Genomic DNA, 17341 nt, shown 5'->3' with positions numbered 1-17341 from the left:
TTATAACGTACATTAGATAAAATGTTAGAATCTCATATTTTTTGCTAATATGTTGAACCACGGATGGTTCTCCAAACTCAGGCAGAAAGTACAGAGGCGTGCACAGAGTGCTTTTAGGTAGGTGGAGTGCCAAAATTGAAAAATAAGAAATAAAAGGATTTGTAATTGTACCTATGAATTAGATGTTGAAGTAGCTTTATCATATGATAGGATGACTGGTATGATACACGATGATCGTGCAAAACTCAACTTTTCTCACCCGCCCTTTTTTAGAGGTTTGGCTAGTGGGTGTGCTTTAGCAAATAACCTGAGTGAGCAGCCTGTGCTCGAAGTTGGTGTTGTAGTACACACTACATGAAATAAAATTGGATGTTCTCCGTCAACTATAACAACCCTTGATGAGATCCCTCTTGCTTTTGAAGTTAGGTCATCATTCAAAGTTTTAGATTAAGGCTGGGCCACTAGTTTTCTACCATTAACCATCAACATTGAGCATACTAGGTTTTCTTTTTCCTAACTTTTGAAATATTCAAACTTTGTGGAATGTTGGTTATTTTGAATGAAAATAATAAGTTAAACAAAGTAATATTTCAACTGTACTAATACTTATTGAAGAAGATAGTTACTAACATCTTCTCTTTTTTTAATTCAAAAACAATAGGGTTAAAAATTATATTACAAGGGTAATATGAACCGCATGTGTATGAAATTAGAAAATGTAGGTCAAAATTTGAATATTTTATATTATTGCTTCAATAAAATCCCCAACTTAGATTGTTGCATCTAATTTTGTGTGGGTGTTAGTTAATTCTCTATGAGTGGGCAATGCCCAAAAGACATATATGATATGAAGTCAAGGTAATTGGTTGCAAAATAAGCAAAAGATATATGGTATATACATTGGAAACCTAATGTCATGTCAAAATCACAGACTATGGAGACCTCTAGTTTTGTGATGTTACATATATATGAAGTGACACCTTTGTTAACAGGTTAATCATTAATATATGTTGTAGTTCTCCATGCCCTTTGAGAGAATTTATGAGGTTAAAACACGAACTATTCATCTTGCAGAATAATCTTTTTGGGCAGAAAGGTGTGAGCTAATATGACTCCTTTATATAGTCACCTTAGTTAATGTTTCTACTTCACAAAGAATTTCCTTAATAATAATCTAATGATTAAGAGGAAATAATTATATCCAAGTTTATTTGAGATTTATGATACCTTTAAGGGGTAAGTAATGGTAGTGACATCTTATGTTTGAGGGTTTACCAGCTTATACCAAGTTCTTCGGCATCTGTTTCCAAGCTTATACCAAGTTCTTCAATATCTAGCTTGAACCTCATCCTCTATAAGTTTTGTGAACATGGTCATAATTCTCACCAACCCCTTTCTAGTATTGCCAATCTTCCTCTTTGTTTTGATCACTTAATTATGGTGTTGTTTTCCTTTAATTAATGTTTGGATATTTTTTTATGAATTTCAGCAAGTGCTTGGTAGTTTTTATGTTGATTTTAAAGTGTTGTATTGACAACAAGACATGGTTATTTATGTTTGTTTTATGTTAAGTTATTTATTTGGGAAATTTGGATATGTTGTTTTATTTGTTAATATTCTTCGTTATATTGGTTATTTCCAAGTTGTGTCCACGTGTAAACATATTCACGCCGAGTAATACTCTTGAAATTAGTGGGTAATCATCAAAAAATGGGAGATTGTGAATCCTAAGTTTTCGGGCGTGTGGTGGGCTTATGTATTACAAGTTGTTGTATTTGGGTCAGTATATTTTTCCTTATTTTCGTATTTAATTGGGACTTGATGTGATTTTTGAAAAAGACTAGTGTTGTCACGGGTTGCCATATTTGGTATTTAAAACTAACTCTCGAAAGCTTGATTAGTCAAGTTTCCTGAGGTGGAGACACGAAGGTTGGTTGTATTATACCATAATGGAAACAGTTCAGAGATGGGAACATGAAGCTAGCCGATGTTATCCTACAATGGCTAGAGAGGTACGATTTCATTATTTCTGGACCTATTTTCATATTCCAAAATTGGAACTTGACCTGATTTTCGGAAAAGACTAGGTAGAATTCAAGAGCGAGTTATATACATGGTTAGGATTTGGAATTGTGAATTCTCTCATAATTAAGTTGAAGCTCACTGAATTAATATAAAAATAAATTTCCGAAAATATAGGATATGGTTTGGATCGATTCAAATTCTTTTAAATACCAAGCTTGATATAATTTTGTTAATTTAAAAATAGCAAATCATGCTAGAGACTCCTTTAATAACGTTAGCTATAATAGTTGGTAAAAGATAACAATAATGAAAATTCATTATATATATAAACTGGGATTCATTTACATTAAATAAAACTAAAATTCAAATATATATTTGGCAAATACGTGTATTAATATAAATAATATAACATGTATATATATGTGTGTGTGTGTGTGTGTGTGTGTGTGTATATCCTTAACTGAACGAGAGAACATAAATATCAATCAAATAAAATGAGATATTATAATGATAAAAATCCAATTCTTTATTTTTGAATATGATTATGTATATATTTTTTTATTTTTTTTCAATCGAATAAAATGAGATATTATAATGATAAAAATCCAATTCTTTATTTTTGAATATGATCATGTATATATTTTTTTATTTTTAGTAACCGCCTTATAGTTATTTATTTTAATATTATAATAATGATATTAATTATCATAGTATTCAGTATGATTCAATTTAATTTTTTAAATAATGGAAACGAAATCCATAAATTGGTCAAGTATAAAATATTACAGAATTCATATTTGTTTGCTAAAGACAAATTGGGAAAAGAGTAATTTTATTATGAATATAATTTTGGTTAATTATTATTTTTTATACTTTATAGAATAGAAGCTTAATCTATACATATATGAAATTTTAGATAATACAATAATTATTAACTTTTTCCAAATTTATACTGCTTTTATTATGATTATAGTCTAAATTTTGAGAGTTTAAATTAATTACGCTTTGTAAATATTTGATTTAACAACACATAAGGGAACATATATTTATAGATATATACATTCTAAATTATTATACATATAAGAATTACAATTTGATATTTGCGTTTGTTGCCTAAAATATTAATATACTATTAAAATCATTTAAATAATACAAATATGGAGGATAATTTTGTCATTTTCATGAAATGGAAATTTCTAGGTTTAAGAACCCTAATACACTAGTTATTTAGAGGAGACCTGTAAAAGACTTGAAGCAGCGGCGGCTATCTCTTCATAGAATTCTTGATGGAGTCAAGGCACAAAGATTAGCAATACATAGACTTGTGTATTATACCACTTCATAAACATCAGGGTAACAAACTCTTACACTTGAGGCGCCTGGGGCGCTGTTGTTTCCTCAAAACTAAAGGTGAATCAAGCTTTATTAGTCCTCTTGAACCCCTTAATTTTAATTCATGTTTTGTATACAATTTATGTATATAGAGGCCAAGTATTAAGTCTCATTGAAAATTTATTATAATTGAGCCTCATCTTTGATGAGAGTTTCTTCTTTTCCTATTTATGTATATACAACCCATCTATTATATATGTTAGGCCTTGAATGATTATAATAACTAAGTGCAATATCATCACATTCAATTTTTTTGTTGGACTCTGATTGCATCTTTTATGTCTGGAAATATCTCTATATTCCAATTTCATAGTCACTCTGTTTTCATTAAGAATTATTTATGCTAAATTTCAATGTTGGCTATTGTTTTTCATTTCCAAGAACTGATGATGCTGTTGATGAAAATATAAATCAAGTATATATATGTCAAATGTACATTGGGTGAGGGTGCTGGGCCACCAATAATGGACACTAGTTGATTCAATCTTAATAGTCTCCAAAGAAAGTGCCCTTTTTCTTTAATAAGTCTGGTGATATAGTTTCATAAACAATGAAGAATATGGTTTAAAAAACTTTCTTAGGTAATTTTCCATTTCACACTAATAATTTTAACATAGAAGGTGGCCAAGACGTCTTATAATTATTCCCACAAAAGTTGAAAATATAAATAAAAAAACAACATTTAGAAATTAATGAAATAAAATAGCTAATTTTGTGATGTTACATATATATGAAGAGACACCTTTGTTAAAATGTTAATAATTTATATATGTTGTATGTTTGGATGCACTTTGAGAGAATATATAAGGTTAGAACAAGAAACTAATCATTTTGTAGCATAATATTTTTGGGAAGAAAGGTCAATAGCTAATATGACTCCTTTAGACGATCATCTTAATTAGTTGTTACTATTCGACAAAGAATATGGTTAATAATAAACCAATGATAAAGATGAATAAGTTATATCGAAGTTTATTTGAAATTTATGATACATTTAACCTCAAACGTGGATATACTGGTCTAGTAATGCGAACATCTTCTCTGTCGGTGTTTTCCGAGCTTATACCATGCTCTTCCTTCAACATTTGTTTCCAAGTCTTAGCATCTGTTGTGGAGCTTGAACATGACCCTCAATAATTTTGTGAACATGGTGATTTTTACAGCTTTATGCTCATAAATTCATTTGGAAACAAATGTTAAACAAATTTAGATTACCTAAGAACATATATATCTACTCATTGGTATTTATTTGAAGGAGCTATTTTGTATAAGAACTTTAATTTTTTTTAATTAACTAAAACCTTAATGGGTTTGTTTTAGGTTTGGAGTTTTGGTTTCAAGTTATTCAAAAGCAAAACAAGATTGAAAGGCACACACACACACCCCATATAAGTGTTAATACTATCTAATATGAAAAATGGTCAATTAGGTGATTAATGACTTATATAATCATTATCTTGTTTATTAAATCTTTAAAACTATAATAAGAATAGTTTAAATAAATTCATTAAAAATATTTGAGTTTTAAATAACTTTATTAATTATAAAAAACTTAAAAGCAATTTTATAAAATAATTTTTTTAGGTTCATATGTTGCACCTATATATAGATATATATCCCTTATGGAAATGTGCTACTCATTGTAATACTAAGCAACTTGAGATGCTAATGGAACAGTAAATCCTCACCATCCTTCATATACTCATGAGTTCAGAATACAAATACGTGAATCATCAAATCATGATCAACTTTCTTGTAAGATGGTGAGGCTCATCAAATAAGTATTTGTAACATCAAATATCCTCTAATAGCAATATACTTTTCCAGATTTAAACTCCCCACGAAAAAAGCAACATACAAGAGTATAATATTAACAACGACAATAATCATAATAAAATAAAGAAATGAATATGATTCGAAAATAGTCTTCATTAGATTCAAACATAAAATTAGTCTTGTCTGACAAAACACATACACAAACTAGGTGTAAACATAAACCAAAATGACCAACATTCCATAATTTTTAAAGTTCGGAACAAGATAATCTAGTGTGTTCAATGTTATTGTTAACGCTATACAACTAGTGGTTTAGCCTTAATATCAAATAAGATGAGTTAAAAGACTTGTTGCTATCACATAATTGTAAAATAACACCAAAGTCATTTAGTGGGACATTTGTCAAATTTTGGGGTTTCGCAAGAGTGTTTGCATCTAGGACTGTAGAATCTGAAACTTTGAATGGTGAACTAACTTCAAAAGCAAGAGAGATCTCATCGAGGGTTGTTGTAGTTGACGGAGAACTTTCGATCTTATTTCATGTAGTCTATAATACAACACCAACCTCGAGCACACGCGGCTCACCGGGGTTATTTGCTAAAGCACACCCACTAGCCAAACCTCTAATAAGGGGCGGATGAGAAAAGTTGAGTTTGGCACGATCATCATGTATGATACGAGCCATCCTATCATATGAATTTGTAATTGTACTTATGATTCTTATGCGCCGCATATTAGAGGTTTGGCTACTGGGTGTGCTTTAGTAAATAACCAGGTTGAGCATCCTGTGCTCGAGGTTGGTGTTGTAGTACACACTACATGAAATAAACTGGAAGTTCTCGGTCAACTACAACAACCCTCGATGAGATCCCTCTTGCTTTTGAAGTTAGGTCACAATTTAAAGTTTCAGATTCTACAATCCTAGATGCAAACACTCATGCGAAACCACATAATTTGACAATTGTGCCACTAAACGACTTTTGTGTTCTTGAAGAATTATCTGATATGTTATGGAGTTAATTATTGAAGAGCAAGGAGGTTTTAAACAATTTTTAGTTGATATTAAGTCTGATCCACTAGTTTTCTACCATTAACCATCAACATTGAGCTTACTAGGCTTTCTTTTTCCTAACTTTCGAAATATTCAAACTTTGTGGAATATTGGTTATTTTGGCTTAGGTTTGCCCCTAGTTTGTGTATGTGTTTTGGTGGAAAAGACTAAATTTATGTTTAAATGTAATGAAGACTATTTTTGGATTATATTCATTCGTTTTAGTTATTTTGATTATTGTTGTTCTTAATATCATTTGAAATATAGAAGTGTATATTGCTAGTAAAGGATATATGATGCTACAAATACTGATTCAATGAGCGTTAAGATCTAACAAGGAAGCTGCTCATGATTTGATGTTTGACATCATTAGTATTCTCCACTCATTAGTATCTAAAACTTGAATGGTGACCTAACTTCAAAAGCAAGAGGGATCTCATCGAGGGTTGTTGTTGTTGACCGAGAACATCCAATTTTATTTCAAGTAGCACTACAAGAAAAGCGGCTATTTTCGACCGGTTAATTTCGACCGCAAGCTATTTTCGACCGTAACCGGTCGAAATTATTTATTTCGACCAAACTCGGTCGAAAATATTTTCGGTCGAAATTAGTTGGTCGAAAATATTGGCGGTCGAAATTAGTTGGTCGAAAATAAGCATAAATTCGACCGTTTTTTAGTTGGTCGAAAATTTTGAGGGCAAAATAAAGGGGGGAAAGTTCCCGCCCAAAAGAATTCAAATTAATTTCGACCATTTTTGGTCGAATTTATTATTTTCGACCATTTCTAGTCGAATTTAATAATTTCGACCAATTTTGGTCGAATTTATTTTGGCCACAAAATGAAGGCGGGAAAGTCCCCGCCCAAAATTTAGAGCGGGAAAATTACCGCCTAATTATGTTCAAAAAATTTTGAACTAATGAATTTATTAATTTCGACCATTTCTGGTCGAATTTATTAATTTCGACCAGAGTTGGTCGAATTTATTATTTTCGACCAGTTCTGGTCGAATTTAACAATTTCGACCAGTTCTGGTCGAATTTAACATCTATAAGGTTGGATCATTAATAAAATCTTTAACCTCTAAATCATATAAATTTAATATTTATTAGTTGACTGTTAAAATCTCAAATCATATAAATTTAATATTTATTGAACATTTAGAAATATGACTAAAATATAGACATCTTAATCTCTATAAGGTTAGATCATCGATAAGTTTTCAAAAAAAAAAAAATCAAACTATTAAACGAGGAGTATACACCATTTGGAAGTCAAATTATCAGTTGACTGTTATAATTTCAAATCATACAAATGTAGTATTTATTAAAAATTTGAGAATATGATTAAAATATATACATCTTAACATCTATAAGGTTGGATTATCGATAATTAATTTTCAAAAAATCTTTTAGAAAGGATGATATTTTATGAATCTTATAAATTTAGCAATTTTGATACGGATCACAATTTTATTAATTTTTTAATTTTGAAAAATCTGGATCAAAATTAATTTAATATAATAATACACATGTAGTTACGATTAATTGTACTTCTTATCATCTTTCACATATATTATTAATTATTTAAAATTTTAAATAGAACAAGAATAATAAAATATAGCGTGGTATGCTTATCCTGCCAAAGTCTTTATAACCCCACTCAAACACATTACTCTCCGTGTCTACTCTCAAAATCAGTCTCTATGTCTCTTACATCTTCCAGAATCTCCTGCAACCAATTCATTCAGGTAACTTGATGCAATTTCAGAACTTTTTTGGTCAATAGTTTTCAACTCTTTGTATTACAAGCAAGTAGTCATGTACTGATCAATCACTTGACTAGTCAGTTCTGAGTTTGTTTAACTTTTTTTGCAGAAAAAATAAGTCCACAGAAAATGTGAAATTGAAAGCATAATAGTTGGGTACCCATCATTCATCAAGGCATAACAAGATCTAAATAAGGAAGGTACAACCATTACGGAAGCACATCAGCGAGGAAGCTTCAAGTGTCGTTTGATAGCCTCTCTCAAAAGACACAGCAACCTGATTGTCAGATGCAATGGAACATGTCCTTCTTCTTTATATTTCAAGGAAATGCAAAGCTTGAAATGGTTGATGGGTTTTCTGCGGATTGGTGACATATTTGTTTTTCTGTTAGACTAAGACACAACATACAGAATTATTTCCAGCAGCATAATGTATTTGAAAAACTAAGCCAAAGACGGTAAAACTTGGCTTCCCGGAGATTTATTTTTTTTTAAATTGTGGTATGTTAAATTCGACCGGATTTGGTCGAATTTAGTCTTTCGACCGTTTTTGGTCGAACTTATAAATTCGACCAATTTTGGTCGAATTTAATTTTTTGGGCGCCAAATTTAAAATTTTGAAATTTTTTGGCAATTTTTTTGAAATTTCAAAATTTCGGTCGAATTTATAATTTCGACCAGATATGGTCGAAATTAATTTCGACCAAAAACGGTCGAAATTATATTATTTTCGACCGGTTGTTTATTTTCGACTAGCTTAAATTCGACCATCAGATTCCGGTCGAAATTAATTATTTTCGACCGTTTCTGGTCGAAATTAGCTAATTTCGACCAGATTTTGACGGTCGAAAATAGGCGCTTTTCTTGTAGTGTAGTCTGTACTACAACACCAACCTCCAGCATACGTTGCTCACCCGCGTTATTTGCTAAAGCACACCTACGGGCCAAACCTCTAATATGCTACCGGTAAGAAAAGTTGAGTTTGGCACAATCATCATGTATGATACCAGTCATTCTGTCATATGATAAGGCTACTTCAACATCTGAATCATAGGTACAATTAAAAATCCTTTCAATTCCTTTATTCTTTTCAATTTTGGCACTCCACTGCCTAAAGGCACTATCTGCACACTTGTGTACTTTCTGCATGAGGTTGGAGAGTCGGTGGTTCAATATATTAGCAAAAAATATAAGATTCTAACATTTTATCTGATGTACGTTATAAGCTTATTTGAAAAAACTTTGAGCAAACATCTTGGTAATTCCCCTTTTAAGTGTAGTTATATTATCAGGTTGACTAATAAAGTATATCTATTTTGAGTATATTACCAGGTTGACTAGTAAAGTATATATGTTTTGAGTATTTTTATTACTCAAATTGATGTATTTATTAGTAAATATAACTGTACTTAGAAGGGGGAATTACCAAGATGTTTGCACGAAGTTTTTGAAGAACAAACTTAAGTATGCGTTTTTGTTCACAAGAAAAAATTTCAAAAAATCACAAAAGTATACACTCTATCATACACACTAATAAAGAAATGTTGAAATAATTTTAAATATAGTTGTTATCTAAGTATTTGGTTTATGTGTTTTTGAATTTAATGTTTGAACCTTGCTGTTAATTAGTATGTACTAGGAGCAAGAATAAGTCAGATGTAGTTGAGGGTTTGTAGGAGTTAGTGGATGAGTGTTAGTAGGCATGTACTAGGAGCAAGAATAAGTCAGATGTAGTTGAGGGTTTGTAGGAGTTAGTGGATGAGTGTTAGTAGTTTGAACTAGTCTGGGTTGTTTCTATTTGTTCTCCTATTTTCATGCCACCACCATGGGTTTTAAAAATAAATAATATATTTTTGACTATTAAAATGATAGAAGTATGTGAGAGTTTCTAGAATAAGGGTGGTACATGTATTAGTATATTTCTATGTTCAATGTATTGGTCTAGATACATGTAATCTCTAGAATGTTCAAGTGAAGTCTTTTGGAGTATAAGAATTATCTAGCAATTAAGTAAGTGTGTAGATTCTTCTATGGGGTCCTATATAAAGCCTTTTACCAAGTCATTTGTAATAAAGTAAAATTTCATGTAATACACTTCTTCTCCTAGATAGTCTTGTGTGAGTTTTAGTGAGATCCTTTCTTCCAACAAACTGGTATCAAGAGCCAAAGGCTCTACTTGTCTTCAAAGATGTCTTGTGTGGCGTAAAAAAGAAGGAGATCATGGGAAATGGAATGTATCCATGGCAAATGGAAAAGTTCACCAAAAAAAATTATGAGAATTGGTGCATTTGTATGAAGGCAGTCCTTGGAACACATGATGTGTGGGAAATTATGGAAAAAGGATTGGAGGTGCTCGAAAATGAAGCAAATTTGAATGAAGTTCTTAAGCCCAAAGAATGAAGGATCAAAAGGCGATCATGATCATTCATCAATGTTTGGATGAGTTATGATAAAAAGTGGCTTCCAACAACATCAAAGAAAGTTTGGGATACTCTCAAATCTTCTTTTAGTGGAGATGCTAAAGTAAACAGAGTTCGGTTACAAACACTTCATGATGAATTTGAGGCCTTGCGAATGAAGGAATCCGAACTAATCTCGGATCGTTTTTCAAGGGTCTTGACCGTTGTCAATGAAATGAAAAGTAATGGAGAATAGGTAAGTGATGTTCGTGTTATTGAAAAGTTCTTCGTTCACTTGACTCTAAATTTGATTACAAAGTCGTTGCAATTAACGAGGCTAAAGATATAGATGAAATGACTATTGATGAGCTTATGGGATCACTACAAGGCCATGAAGAAAATATTTAAAAAGAATGAGCCGATTGAACAAGACTTACAGGCAAAATTATCTTTCAAAGATAATGATGGAAGATACAGAAGGAGTCAAAGAGGTCGTGGACGAGGACGTGGAAGAGGATTTCTACATGGACAAGGAAGAGGATGTGGCCAACAAAGGGAGGAAAATCAAAAAGATGAAAGATTGTACGAGACAAGATATTCAAGAGGTCGTGAAAGAGGTAGATATATTCCAAGGTATGACAAATCAAATTCTAAGTGTTATAGTTGTCAAAAATATGGTCACTATGCTTCCGAGTGTCGCACTTCAAAATATCAATTAAGTTGAGGAGAAAGCTAATCTTGTGGTTGATAAAGGCAACGAAACCACTTTGCTTCTAGCTAGCACAAAAAGGAGAAGAAAATCGTGGAAACAATCTACGATATCTTGATAGTGTATCTTTTCCTAACGTCTCCCATGTGCTAATTAAATTTGCCAACGGGATGTGGGTAAACTCTCCTCCTACTATTTAGGTTTCTCCTACATTTTGTTTGCATTTGTTTAACCTTAGGGATGATAATAAATGAAGGTATGAATTACAAATGCAATATGGATCCATCGGTTGGTTTGCTGGTGCAACACTCGGGTATATGCACAAGCTGACGAGAATCAAAGAGTAATTGCTTGCATTGGTGATGGCAGCTTCCAGTTAATTATCTCTTCTTACAAGACTTCAATTATTTGTGATAGTTATATGGTTCATAAAAATCTTGGTCCTAACTGATATATGCTTCATTTTAATTACAAGTGCACGCTAGGTCATACCATCTGGACTTGAAGAACAGGGTCAAGAAGTTGTTCGCGACGGTGATATATATCAATCTAACTAAAAAAAACGCAAGTGATCAAATTAGTTTTGTATCTAGTTTTTAGAATTTGGAATTATGTAAATACTTTGGTTTCGAGGACAAGTTATATATAAACCATTCTGTCAAATATAAATAACTATGGTTAAGACCTAACCTATTGTGGCTATGCTTTCATACTACAGTTTTTATTTAGTAAACAAGGTCACATTTAGAAGATGAAAGTGTTGTTTGAAAACCTAAATTACAATGGCAGTTAAAACTAAAACTATGGTGTAAAGACCTTTCAGACAACGTTAACCATAATTATTTTAACAAAGTATTCTGGTTTAGTTACAAGACTTGTGGTTCAACTGCTTGTCTAACAAAGTCTAAGATACCAAATTTTTTTATAACATGTTGTGGCTATGCTTTCAAATAACATGGTACTAAAATAACCGTTGTTTGAAGTAGTTATTAAATGAACTTTGGCACTCTTGCTTGACATCTATTGACAGTTGTCTATTTGGTCAAATCATTGCTTGTATTTGTTTGTATTTGTTTCCAACAACAGTAGTGTATATTAAAACTATTGTTTCTTTTACATTTCAACAAGCACCGTAAAATAATTGTGTTTCTTCGTTCTAGTAAGGGTTCCTCAACTGTTGTCTCTCTCAATCACACGGCTCCTCCATAGTCAACGGAAAATTCACATACAAGGCAATAGTGAAAAACAATTGTATGAGCTTGTTTTTCTTGTAGTGATGTGAGATGACCACTTGATTCTATTTAAAATATAAAAATTTACAAAATATATATGTGAATTAAATATAATATGCAAAAGTAACAAGGTATTCAATATTTTAATATTTTTTATTGTATAGATTTAAATACCTCCTATATTTTCACTTTTAAATAATTATATGAGATTACAAAATTTAAATATTTTAAATTTATAAAATAAATTCATGAAATTTAAAAAATCAAAATATTCAACATTTGGTTATTTTGGATTATTTAGTTTACAAATATCCGATAGATATTTATTATTTTGTAAGTTTCTGGAATTACGAAATAAAAAATAAAATTCATATAATGCTCCGCTTGGTTAGTATATATATTATACGATTTAGTTTTAAAATTTCTAGGAGATTTTTTTGAGTTTTTCTCAATTTAATTTTTAAAAAAATTTGGTTGACAACTATATTATACAATAATATTTCTTGAAAATTATTATGTGCAGAACTATCTACCATAAAATATTTTAGATCATTGTTTACAAATTTAATATATAATATTGTTTTATTTGACATCATGTATATATGATATTAACTCTACTTTGGATTCACTTTCATTGACAATTTTCTTATATAGGAAGGGATCAATTTCATGACAGGTCACATAAGCAGTGGCGTGAGAGGGCAAGAAGCCTTTCACAACACTTAAATTTTCTTTCTTTACCATTACAAATTTGGTTCTCAAACTTTATATATGACAAGTGTGTATACTAATACTTATTGAAGAACATAGTTACTAACATCTTCTCTTTTTTTAATTCAAAAACAATATGGTTAAAAATTATATTACAAGGCTAATATGAACCGCATGTGTATGAAATTAGAAAATGTAGCTCAAAATTTGAATATTTTATATTATTGCTTCAATAAAATCCCCAACTTAGATTGTTGCATCTAATTTTGTGTGGGTGTTAGTTAACTCTCTATGAGTGGGCAATGCCCAAAAGACATATATGGTATAAAGTCAAGGTAATTGGTTGCAAAATAAGCAAAAGATATATGGTATATACATTGGAAACCTAATGTCATGTCAAAATCACAGACTATGGAGACCTCTAGTTTTGTATTTGTTAACAGGTTAATCATAAATATATGTTGTAGTTCTCCATGCCCTTTGAGAGAATTTATGAGGTTAAAACACGAACTATTCATCTTGCAGAATAATCTTTTTGGGCAGAAAGGAGTGTAGCTAATATGACTCCTTTATATAGTCACCTTAGTTAATGTTTCTACTTCACAAAGGATTTCCTTAATAATAATCTAATGATTAAGAGGAAATAATTATATACAAGTTTATTTGAGATTTATGATACCTTTAAGGGGTAAGTAATGGTAGTGACATCTTCTATTTGAGGGTTTACCATCTTATACCAAGTTCTTCGGCATCTGTTTACAAGCTTATACCAAGTTCTTCAATATCTGTTGCCGAGCTTGAACCTCATCCTCTATAAGTTTTGTGAACATGGTCATAATTCTCACCAACCTCTTTCTAGTATTGCCAATCTTCCTATTTGTTTTGATCACTTAATTATGGTGTTGTTTTCCTTTAATTAATGTTTGGATATTTTTTTTCTGAATTTCAGCAAGTGCTTGGATATTTTTATGTTGATTTTAAAGTGTTGTATTGACAACAAGACATGGTTATTTATGTTTGTTTTATGTTAAGTTATTTATTTGGGAAATTTGGATATGTTGTTTTATTTGTTAATATTCTTCGTTATATTGGTTATTTCCAAGTTGTGTCCACGTGTAAACATATTCACGCCGAGTAATACTCTTGAAATTAGTGGGTAATCATTAAAAAATGGGAGATTGTGAATCCTAAGTTTTTGGGCGTGTGGTGTGCTTGTGTATTACAAGTTGTTGTATTTGGGTCAGTATATTTTTCCTTATTTTCGTATTTAATTGGGACTTGATGTGATTTTTGAAAAAGACTCGTGTTGTCACGGGTTGCCATATTTGGTATTCAAAACTAACTCTCGAAAGCTTGATTAGTCAAGTTTCCTGAGGTGGAGACACGAAGATTGGTTGTATTATACCATAATGGGAACAGCTCGGAGAAGGAAACATGAAGCTAGCTGATGTTATCCTATAATGGCTAGAGAGGTACGATCTATGCCTCTGGGCTATCCTTTTCGTCCTACGAGCACGTAAGGAATTTAAGTACTACCAATTACACCAACAAATCATAATTTTTTGGGGGCCTGTGGTGGGTTTGTGGATTACCCTAGTTGTTGTATTTGGGTCATTATTTCTCGACCTATTTTCATATTCGAAAATTGGAACTTGACCTGATTTTCGGAAAAGACTACGTAGAATTCAAGAGCGAGTTATAAACATGGTTAGGATTTCGAATAGTGAATTCTCTCATAATTAAGTTGAAGCTCACTGAATTAATATAAAAATTAATTTCCGAAAATATAGGATATGGTTTGGATCGATTCAAATTCTTTTAAATACCAAGCTTGATTGTCTAGTGTTAATATATTATTTTAGAGAATATAGATTGAGTTCGAATCATTCTCCTCATTGTATTTAAAAGATTGTATTTGGGAGCTAGTGAAAGTGAGAAAGAGTTGTATATATAGAACAAGGGAGGCGGACAGATTAGTTTCTTCGGTTCTATATTGCAAAGGGTTCAAGGAAAAAGGAATTCTAGGAGTCACTACAACAGAAACGGTTAAAATTGACTGCCATTTCCGGTCAATTTTAGTTTTTTTTATCGGATGTGGTCAATTTAGTTATTTTTGAGCGGAATAGCCGGTCAGTCATAGCTTAGTGGATTTTAGATGTCTCCGGTCAAGTTAAATTTGTTATTTTTGACTGAATAAATCTGACCGGTTAGTATTGACCGTTTAATTTTGACGGTCATTTTTGACCGTTTTCGATCATTTTTGTCTGCTGTTTTCAAAGTTTTAATTTTCATGAATTTTTCTTGTAGTGAGTCAAGCTGAAGGAATTGAGAGGTTCTAAGCAACATATTGCAAGGGGAAGCTATTGTCCAAGCTTGTTAGAGTCGGCTCAATTTGCAAGTGATAATAACAATCTCTTTGAGTGACTCCCTTCAAAAGAGATATAATATTATTTTGTAATTATTGAATTTTAAAGTAATAATATACTATTATTTACTAAGTTGGTACAGGACATACTTGATATAATTTTGTTAATTTAAAAATAGTAAGCCATGCTAGAGACTCGTTTAATAACGTCAGCTATAATAGTTGGTAAAAGATAACAATAGTGAAAATTCATTATATATATAAACTGGGATTCATTTACATTAAATAAAACTAAAATTCAAATATATATTTGGCAAATACGTGTATTAATATAAATAATATAACATGTATATATATATATATATATATATATGTATTTATGTATGTATGTATATATCCTTAACTGAACGAGAGAACATAAATATCAATCGAATAAAATGAGATATTATAATGATAAAAATCCAATTCTTTATTTTTGAATATGATTATTTATATATATTGAAGAGTATTCCGTATTGTATGATTCAATTTAATTTTTTAAATAATGGAAACGAAATCCATAAATTGGTCACGTACAAAATATTACAGTATTCAATTTTGTTTGCAAAAGACAAATTTGGAAAAGAATAATTTTATTATGGATATGATTTGGCTAACTATAATTTTTTATACTTTAAAGAAAAGAAGCTTAATCTATACATACATGAAATTTTCGATAATACAATAATTATTAACTTTTTCTATTATGATTATAGTATAATTTTTGAGAGTTTAAATTAATTACTAAAGGTGAATCAAGCATTATTTGTCCTCTTGAACCCCTTAATTTTAATTCATGTTTTGTATACAATTTGTGTATATAGAGGCCAAGTATTAAGTCGCATTGAAAATTTATTATAATTGAGCCTCATCTTTGATGGGAGTTTCTTCTTTTCCTATTTATGAATATACAACCCATCTATTATATATGTTAGGCCTTGAATGATGATAATAACTAAGTGCAATATCATCACATTCAATTTTTTTTGTTGGACTCTGATGGCATCTTTTATGTCTGGAAATATCTCTATATTCCAATTTCATAGTCACTCTGTTTTCATTAAGAATTATTTATGCTAAATTTCAATTTTGGCCATTGTTTTTCATTTCCAAGAACTGATGATGTTGTTGATGAAAATATAAATAAAGTATATATATGTCAAATGCACATTGGGTGAGGGTGCTGGGCCACGAATAATGGACACTAGTTGATTCAATCTTAATAGTCTCCAAAGAAAGTGCCCTTTTTCTATAATAAGTCTGGTGATATAGTTTCATAAACAATGAAGAATATGGTTTACAAGATTTTATTAGGTACTTTCCCATTTCACACTAGCAATTTTAACATAGAATGTGGCCAAGACGTCTTATAATTTTTCCCACAAAAGTTGAAAATATAAATAAAAAAACCACATATTAGAAATTAATGAAATGAAATAGCTAGTTTTGTGATGTTACATATATATGAAGAGACACCTTTGTTAAAATGTTAATAATTTATATATGTTGTACGTTTGGATGCACTTTGAGAGAATTTATAAGGTTAGAACAAGAAACTAATCATTTTGTAGCATAATATTTTTGGGAAAAAAGGTCAATAGCTAATATGACTCCTTTAGATGGTCATCTTAATTAGTTGTTTCTATTCGACAAAGAATATGGTTAATAATAAACCAATGATAAAGATGAATAAGTTATATCAAAGTTTATTTGAGATTTATGATACATTTAAACTCAAACGTGGATATACTAGTCTAGTAATGGCAACATCTTCTCTGTCGGTGTTTTCCGAGCTTATACCAGGCTCTTCCTTCAACATTTGTTTCCGAGTCTTAGCATCTGTTGTGGAGCTTGAACATGACCTTCTATAATTTTG

The sequence above is a fragment of the Daucus carota genome, chromosome 3, assembly GCF_001625215.2.
Source record: "Daucus carota subsp. sativus chromosome 3, DH1 v3.0, whole genome shotgun sequence".
In the NCBI taxonomy this organism is placed as follows: Eukaryota; Viridiplantae; Streptophyta; class Magnoliopsida; order Apiales; family Apiaceae; genus Daucus; species Daucus carota.
This window is presented reverse-complemented; position numbering follows the sequence as displayed.